The 9,161-nt window shown below is 34.7% G+C and overlaps 1 long non-coding RNA gene across 1 annotated transcript; it reads left to right on the top strand.

The window, feature by feature from the left end:
• The first annotated feature begins 5,514 nt into the window (after nt 1-5,514).
• LOC125224853 lies at nt 5,515-7,603 on the top strand. The gene is made up of 3 exons (XR_007176927.1): nt 5,515-5,653; nt 6,090-6,228; nt 6,491-7,603. It is a non-coding gene; the product is annotated as an uncharacterized LOC125224853 (long non-coding RNA).
• The last annotated feature ends 1,558 nt before the right edge of the window (nt 7,604-9,161 follow it).

Raw genomic sequence — 9,161 nt, 5'->3', positions numbered from 1 at the left:
TAGTCATGGTTTGTTGCGGTTTATTCGCTCTCGCGTTATGATAATCATCATGTAGGTACGTAGCTATCAGATAGATTTCTTAAAATTTATAATTTAGTTGTTTATTTTCTGTATTTTGTGGTATCATTTGACATTTAAAGGTTTTTACTTCATAAATATTTAATTTGATTAAATTTGACTTTTGGAGACCCTATACATCTCCATGGATCATTTGACTAAGTATAATATCTTTACTTGTAACGTTCAGTCATTTACAACTCTAAAATTATTATAGATTTTTTTCTTTGTGCTTTCTTTATAGTTAGTAATAATATGACATTTAGAGACTTTATAATTTCTAACTCTATATCAGTGTATAGCTACTTTACTTTGATTCATATTTTTGTTAATATTTTTATTAATTTAATTTGTTTAACTTTAATGAATACTCTGTAATGTTGACATGTAAAAGTGCCCCTGTGGCCTATTTTCTGAATAAATGATTTTGTATTTGAACTCGTCTTTATTGTCAAGACGTCAGTGTGCGTAAAGTTATTTTTGAGTACTCTGGTCACTCCGAAGTCTGTCTGATGGAAAACGTCTAAGTTTAATCACGTGAATAAAATAAAAAGCCCTTCAGACGTATTGGGAACTATCGCTTCTTTTGGTTGTTATGTTTGTACCATTATCTATGTAAAATTACTCCTTTTATCGTGTGGTTCTGTTTTCTTTATCTCATCCATTTATATGTAAGTGATGTTTATGTGTGATGTTTTTATTAGGTAAGTACCCATTTAAATTATTTTCTTTCTTATTCGTGACTTTTTGCAAAAATATGAATTTATAAACAATCTTATAGACATTTGAATAGTCTCTCGCGAATACTGTCGTTTAAGGAACAATGCCACCAAAGCTCCTTCTGAAAACATACCAAGGGCCACTTGCACCAACGAAAATGGAGGGTTAACCCACCATTTTATATGGAATTTGACAGATCAAGAGTGAACAGGCATCTTCTGGGCGAGCTCACTCCATCGTAGGCCACGTCCTTGCCTTTGGCTAGTCTGTGGCCAAGAGTAAGCCCATTTATAATTTAAAAAAAAGATGACAGCCCACTAACTCTGAGGTAAAAGGTTGGTGCAAGTGGGCCTAAAGGGCTTAAAAAAGGATACTAAGCTCCTGTGTACACTTGTCGGCACATGTCTCTCATCCCCGCATTCCACGCTGCGCACGATTCGGTAATAGTGAATAAATACGGCGATGAGTTATCGGCCATCGCGGGTCGTCGCCCGCGGTACCGTTCCACTTGCCTCTGGACGACGAAATCTGTGGAGGTGAAAAGCGAGCTGTGCTTTTGGATGAGGTAATGATCAGAAAGCACTGGTAAAGTCGCCAATGGAATTTGTGAACAATGTAAACAAACCTTGTAGTCAAAATGTCTTTGATTTCCATTCTCATCAGATACTGGCTAAATTCATGTGTTATTTAATCAATTCATAACTCATTATGATCCTCAATCCTCACCTTTAAAAAAATAAAATTGTGCTCAAATATTGATATTTTATATAATGGTTTGTTTACATTGTTGACAATTTCTATTGACAGCGATTTTAAGGTAAAGTGGGGAGAGATTGAAAGGTGTTTCTTGCGGAAATAGATAAAAAGCCGACCGTAGTGGTTTGTTATATGGAACATAATTATTTCGTCTCAACCCTGAAGAAAAAACCTTTCAATCTGCCTGCACCTTACTTTATATCAGTTTTCAAAATAAAAGTCAGAAGTTTTATATTCTGCTCATATCAATGACAATATCCGCTATTAACCTTTGCTTGAACTTGAACGCATTCTATCCAAGCTGGCAGAATTACGCACATGACAGGGTTGAGTGGCAGAAGCGAGGGGAGGCCTTTGCCCAGCAGTGGGACACTACAACAGGCTAATAAAAAAAAACCTTGAAAGCATCCCAAAGAGTATTGCATCCTTAGTCTTGATTTTATATTGAACTGTTTTGTAATTGTTTGAGAATCTTTTGGGATATGAATTGGAAACCAGTTTATAGTTAGGTTTTTATGAAGTCCTTAACCTAGGAAAAAAAATGCACGCAGCTAAAATTTCATAAGTAAATAAATAGTTGCAAAGTTCAGGCGCTAAACATTCGAAAATATGTTCTAAGTGAAGACGCCAAGCGCTTATATTTAGACAAACTTCACTGTGGATTATAGACCGATTTTCATGAAACATGAGAACACTCACTCAGCTTTCAGACAAAAAAAAAATCTAAATCGGTTCATTCGTTCGGGAGCTTCGATGCCACAGACAGACACACACACAGACAGATAGACAAACAGACAGACAGACAGGTCAAACTTATAACACCCCGTCGTTTTAGCGTCGGGGGTTAAAAATGAGGGCAACGTCAAAAGTAACGTCAGTTATTTCTGAAATATGTAACGTGACAAAGTGTTAAATAATGTCTGTATTTATATGTAAATTACAAATCATTTAATCCAGATTGTAGCATTTACCGCATTCGAACATTCTCTTCTTCGCGCTTGCGCGTCCCTAGACGAATTCCGACGTGACCATTCCGCTAATCAAATTTTGTAACTGCGGTATTGTAACCATTACATTTCGGCTGCTCGTTTACCCAACCTCGTATCTCTTTATTATACTCTTTTCCAATGCGGACTTTATTTCCAGGTGCTCAAATTAGCTTTTTCTTTTGAACAAATTAATAAATCATGAGGGTAAAAAGTTAAACTCATATTTTCTCAGACGATCGGTTGATATATTCCCGTTAAGGAGTTACCTAGAAACTATTGATGTGATCTTTGATTGCTATTTTGCTTGATAATGTATTGCAATGATTATGAAGAATTCGTTGGTAATGGCAAGTAATACTAAGTTAACGATGGGACTGTCAGCGCCATCTATTGAATGTCACGGTAAGTCACTATTGTGGGTTAAATTGGTTAAAATAAATAAACATCCTCATTGTTAACCGCTCGATCTATTAGGTACATATTATTATATTACGTATCCATGTTAGTTTGGAAATATACGTGTTGTTACCATACTTTTTTCATTATTTCTTAATTCTTAACTAGCTTTTGAGCGCGGCTTCGCTCGCGTTAGAAAGAGACAAAAAGTAGCCTATGTCAATCCCTTCAACTATCTCTACTTAAAAGATCACGTCAATTCTTCGCTCCGTTTTGCCGTGAAAGACGGACAAACAAACAGGCACACACTTTCCCATTTATAATATTAGTATCTTAATTCATGTTTTTTCACTCGTTCCATTTCTGACTCTGAATATCATAGAAAACGACGAGGTGATAAAGTATTGTTAGAATTGAATTTTCTGCACTAACTTACGTATTGACGGCCGATCAGCGCGCCAGGAATGTCATGTTTGCCCGCAGGCGCGCGGATTCTTGTCCACTTCCTCACAGTTTCACAGTTCATGTTGCAAATGGTAATGCTGATTTTAAATTCTGCTTTCGGTTTGAGATATAGGCAATATCGGAAAAATGTGGAGTTTTAGGGTTGGTATACGGGGTTAAAGAAGATAAATACGCTTAGCAAGAGATGAATTCCTGGTGTCCCGCAAGACACACACTTCTTTAGAAAAGGATGGTATAAACGTATCAAAAATTGTACGCGAAATGAATCGGTGGTTATTAGCGAAATTGATACCTACCCTACACATCTTAGATTTTTTCGTGTAATTTGATGTCTGAAAAGGTTATCGTGCGTAATAAATGCCTGTACTCATTGCTTCAAGACTTATACATAGGTACATTTATTTAGAATAAAATATTACTTTGCCTATTAAGTCACAGTTACTACTTGGCACGGCACGGTGTTGGTTGTCATTGTGGGACATTGTGTCTCGATTGTCTCGATAAGGTTAAGACAATGACCAGAAATCTAAATGTCAAATTACCATTTACAACTTTTTAAATATATTATATTCTTAAAAGCAAAGGGTTTCAATTTAAAGTCTGACTTTTATATTCTGCAAAAGGTCGAAGTTATCAGGCGCTAAGTGATTGCGAGGTCATCGACCTGGCATTTTTCATGCATATTGGAAAAGTATTGCTGAAATGTTTAGTTTCGTTTTGAGATAGAATGGAATTAAGCTTTAAGTGAATACGTGATGAGGTTGAAAGGTATTGGAGTTATACATATTTGTGAGAACGATGAAGGTGTATGGGTGTAGCTTTCCATTGTGTTGTTAAATGTTTTTATGTATTTTACACATTTCAAATGAAAGGTAAATGTATTTTCATATGGTTATATTTTGGTATTACAAAATGGTATTTTGTTTAATAAGAAAATAAAATTTAAATGCTAATTGAAGTCAACTTATAGTCTCTTAAATAAGTTTGTTAAAAAAGGCAATGGTAATTGTCTCATGGCGCATATCTCGAAATCTTAAATTTTATAAAAATCTTCGGGCCTGTTTCTACTGACATTACCAATTGTTTAAAAACAATTATTTATCAGAACCCCGCCACGTCTATATTAAATCAAAATAAATGACGACTACATGTCATAAAATAAATGGCATTAAATATATGTTTAGTCCGCTAGTTAGATCGTCTAAAAATACTGAACACATATTTTTCGCTTTATCTAATTAATGAAAAAATGAAAAGATACAGAACATCAAAGTTATGGAGTGGAGGATTGTGCCGTCACTTTTACACTGAAAGAAATAATTAGCTGAACTAATTAAGTTGTTTCAGAAATAATTGAACTCAAGTTATAGCGAAACAAATTTTAGTTAAATTTACATAACTAATTTTGTGGTGTAATACAATACTAGTCATGTTATTTTGTATTTGATGTGCAGTAATTAAATATTAGGCTGTTATTAACTTAATCAACTTAAACGAAGTAGTAGAGCTGCTGCAACAGAACTGTCTTTTTATAATTAACTTAAATGTATCCTTAATTATTATCAGTACGTTAGACTACGTTTTACCAAACTATGTATTGTTGTTCCAACAAAACTGTATATGTTTGCAGACTGTTAAAGTGTTTGATTGATTTTAACCAAATCTAATAGCATACTAATAATTTTACCTTACATAACTACCAGGTAACAATTTCATTCAAATATTAGACAAACAATTATGTTGTCTTTAATTTACTACTCTATTTATTAACAAAAAATAGTTTTGTAACAAATAAGTGATTTTACTTCTTTGTTGCTTACTTAAGCAAATGTACGAATTAAGGAAAACTATAGTTATAAAGTACGTAATGTTTAGTAAAACAGCTACAAAACTTTTGTTATCTGTAGCTCGAACGATTGTTTATAACATGAAACAGAATGACGCGACGCGCACAGCCGCACAGTAAACGGACCAGACCGAAGCAAACCTGTTCGTTCCCGTTTGTGTTTCCTCGAGACGAGAGTCTCAGCACTTCAGCACGCATCAGTTTGTTCAGTCCGGTTGTTATTAATAAAATTCATGGTATTTGTGAAGAAAACCTTGGAGGCAAGGGCGGGTGCACATGCACAATATGAGTGAACTTGAGGAGGCGGCGGCGGCGGAGTCAGCCAGAACCTCCGAGTGTGAGATGCCTCGTGTACTAGTACCACTACGATGGAGGAGTACCTAGCGTCGTGGCTCTCCCTATGTAAATATTTAGATGTTTAAAGGTAAGTAACAACATCTAATAACAATAATGAATTGCATGATATGGGAGCTGTAGTTGTAGCCTAAGTAGATATCTACCAAACGTGCTTAATGCCCATAAGTAGGATTGAATACGCAATTAATTAGGTGGAAGTTTTCTTAATTCCTAAGTTTAATACGTACTTAGGTTTACAGGGGGCAATTTACAGGTAGGTAAACACAGCAGGTAGGTTTGTAGGTCAGGAATTAATTCTAGTACTAATTTCCAGTAACATAGTAAACGAGTGGTCAATACCATTACCTATATTCCTTTCACTGCGGCGTTTCCAGTTCACCTTGGTTATGGGGTTACAATTTTATTGTTATTCGTTGGAATAGTTGGAAAGTTCTATTGTATGATCTATTATCCTTTATCAGTGAACGTTGGTATTCTGACATTTGTGTACGTTTTAATTTCAGAACACAGAAAACATATTGATATTTTGCAGTTATTATCAGAAGAGGAAATATAAGAAATTATTACAAGGCGAAACTGATTACCCAAACAGCCATGCTACAAAACATAATTAGTATAATTACGGACGCATTTTCCAAAAAAGTAAGTACCTATAGAGTCTGTTCGGAAAGAGAAGAGTAGTGAAATGTATGGGGTTGGGGTCCAATACATTCCACGACTCTTCTCTTTCCGAACAGACTAACATCTTCTATCTTTTAATATTAACGATTGTTTTGTTTTTGTATTTAGAACCCTTTTTTACACGATAAAAGTTCAAAATGGTTTTGTAATATGTACAAAAATAAAACATTATTAAAAAGTATACGAGGACTGAGGAAGGTACATATTAAATTGAATGTTTCAGAACATTGTGAAGAAGTCCTGGACCTGGCAGCATTTATGGCGACCCCTTTTTTGGTGACTACTTCGAACGTAGGCAAGAGTAAGAATTAAACCAGGTCTACTCTAAACTTCTCTGGTGGCCGTCTAAGCTGATTGTGCCGGAAGGATTTTTTTCATGCATGTGAAATGTGCTGCGCAAATAGAAGAGACCATCGCACGCAGAGCGGAAAGACGGTGCGAAATGGAATTAACGTTGCCGCCGTCTAAATTGTAAGATATTCTATCAAAGCTCTAATAAACCTAACTGTAAATAATGTTCGTTACGAAATGCAGTTGATGCGTGATTTAAAATAAAATTTGTTCTTAATGCACTGGGTAGCTCTTGGGCTAAAGTAAAAGCGAAACATAAGCATAAGTTAGTATTTCCATTGTTTCTATTTTTTGATGATTACGAAATCAGAAAGTAAATAATGTTATAGTGTCATAATTTTATTATAATATTTCGGAAATACAGGAATTATTTGAATAAAACTGTACTTAGCATTTAAATGAAGAGTTTTACTATGCTACCTACCTAAAATTTGAATATTCGTATCAAGACGCTTTACGTTAATTATTTATGAAAATAATGTAATTTAATTATTGTTGTTTTTAATGTAAGTAACACCAATTCAAGTAAAACCCCGTCTTAATATGAATATTTATCAGAATTCAGTCAAATAATAAATATTATAAATATACTGTAATTCCACTATATTTTGTTAGTTAAACGTCGGATCAAATAGCTACCAGTCCATCTGGCAATTAACTTAGTACAAAAAGGGACGATATCAATGAATCCGTCCTTAAATTAATCAACGAGAGTATAGTAAAATCACATTGTATTGAAATGAATTGTAACAATACCTTCTAGTAGCATTACCTGATCACTTATTACGAATATTATCTAAGATTCAGTTTAGGACCTAAACGGAATTGCTACAGGACGGAGCTAAAAACTTAAACTGAATCGTAATAAGTGATCGGGTAAGGCTACTAAAAGGTGTTGTTACAATTCATTTCAATACAATGTGATTTTACTATACTCTCGTTGATTAATTTAAGGACGGATTCATTGATATCGTCCCTTTTTGTACTAAGTTAATTGCCAGATGGACTGGTAGCTATTTGATCCGACGTTTAACTAACAAAATATAGTGGAATTACCATTTAAATTATAGATTACTAAATTGGTCGAGCTACTTGTAGCTAAACAGTTTTGTTATTAGTTACCAGACTAAACTTTCTGATTAACAACCTAAGTACTGTAACACGTCAACAAATTAAATTAGTTACCAGTTGATGAACAGTTTGACTACTAATAAATAAATCAATTCAGAAAATAATTGAACAGTTTAATTACTAAGTAAATGTAGGATTATTTAATTATTACAAAACATTTTTGTGTTTGCAACCAACTAGATGTTATAGATTCGTAAGCAATTTGGTTGTGAAATAGTTAAATTATTTGTTCCATAGTAACAAAATGGCGCTTGTACTTTTGTTGCAAATCACAAAATGTTATAATTATTACTAGACTATTACCATTGTTATAAGTAGAACATACAATTTAAAACAGTAACATAAATAGTTAAGTTGTTCATAACTCAACACAAATAACAAAACACGGTTTGGTAATGGGTAACACGTAGTTCGCAAGTCACAATTTTTAGGTAAGCAGTAACCTAAAATTTGGTTACAGTTATGCAAACATTTCTTTCAGTGTAAGTAAAAATTGTACCTAGGCGTGACGTCACGCGAAACTTTACCCCACTGCACCATCGACATTTTTCGTTTACAAGAAAAAAGAAAAAATATTTGTGTCCAAAATTTTTGATACTATCTCCGATCCTATTCATAACTGACGGACTAAATAGTTTTTTTTACTCGTCTCGCCTATTGACTTACAAACAATTCCAACATGTTTCATACACGTTTGTCTTTCTTTCACTATCTCGCTTGGTCCCAAATGTACAATTGATGAATATTTGTTTCAAATAGGTCCATGGACAAGCGCCCTCGTAAGTTAACGGGGTCCAATCAGATGAGCGCAACGCGGAAATCAATTGCGGGCTTATCCGCGCAGCCGCCGGCGCCGCGTGCGCACGGCTCGTGTCCACCGGCCACCGGCGACCAGGATCAGAAAACTTGAGGAGGTAGAAGTACGGTAGTGATAGAAAGTGTTCACTTCCATGCGCTGTTTTTGCATATTTACATACCTATATTAATCATATACTTACTACTTGTTATAAATTTTGTTTGAACATTTAGCTGGACTCAGCAGATCACAAAATACAAATAATAGAAAGTATTCATAGCAGTTGCCGAAATTTGGTGCCTATTCGCGCAGCCGGCGGCTCGTGTCCACAGGCCACCGGCAACCAAGATCAGAAAAACTATACAATACCAGTTCTAGTGGTAGGCAATGAAATACATAATTATAATTGTTACACGCCGTTTTGTACAATAATTATTAGTACGTAGGGAAGAGAGGAAGTCGAGAGGCGATAAATTATAATACTAACGCAGGGAGCGGAGTGCATTTTTTTCCATTTTGTTCAATCCAAAATAACATCGTCATCGGATAACCTGAAGTTACCCTTCTTTTTGTGTGTGTATGCTAACTACATCCTTCTTGTATCATTGTTCTAGGT

This window comes from Leguminivora glycinivorella, chromosome 3 (assembly GCF_023078275.1).
Source record: "Leguminivora glycinivorella isolate SPB_JAAS2020 chromosome 3, LegGlyc_1.1, whole genome shotgun sequence".
Classification (NCBI taxonomy): domain Eukaryota; kingdom Metazoa; phylum Arthropoda; class Insecta; order Lepidoptera; family Tortricidae; genus Leguminivora; species Leguminivora glycinivorella.
The sequence above is the reverse complement of the archived record's forward strand: the minus strand, read 5'-3'. Positions and strand labels throughout refer to the sequence as shown.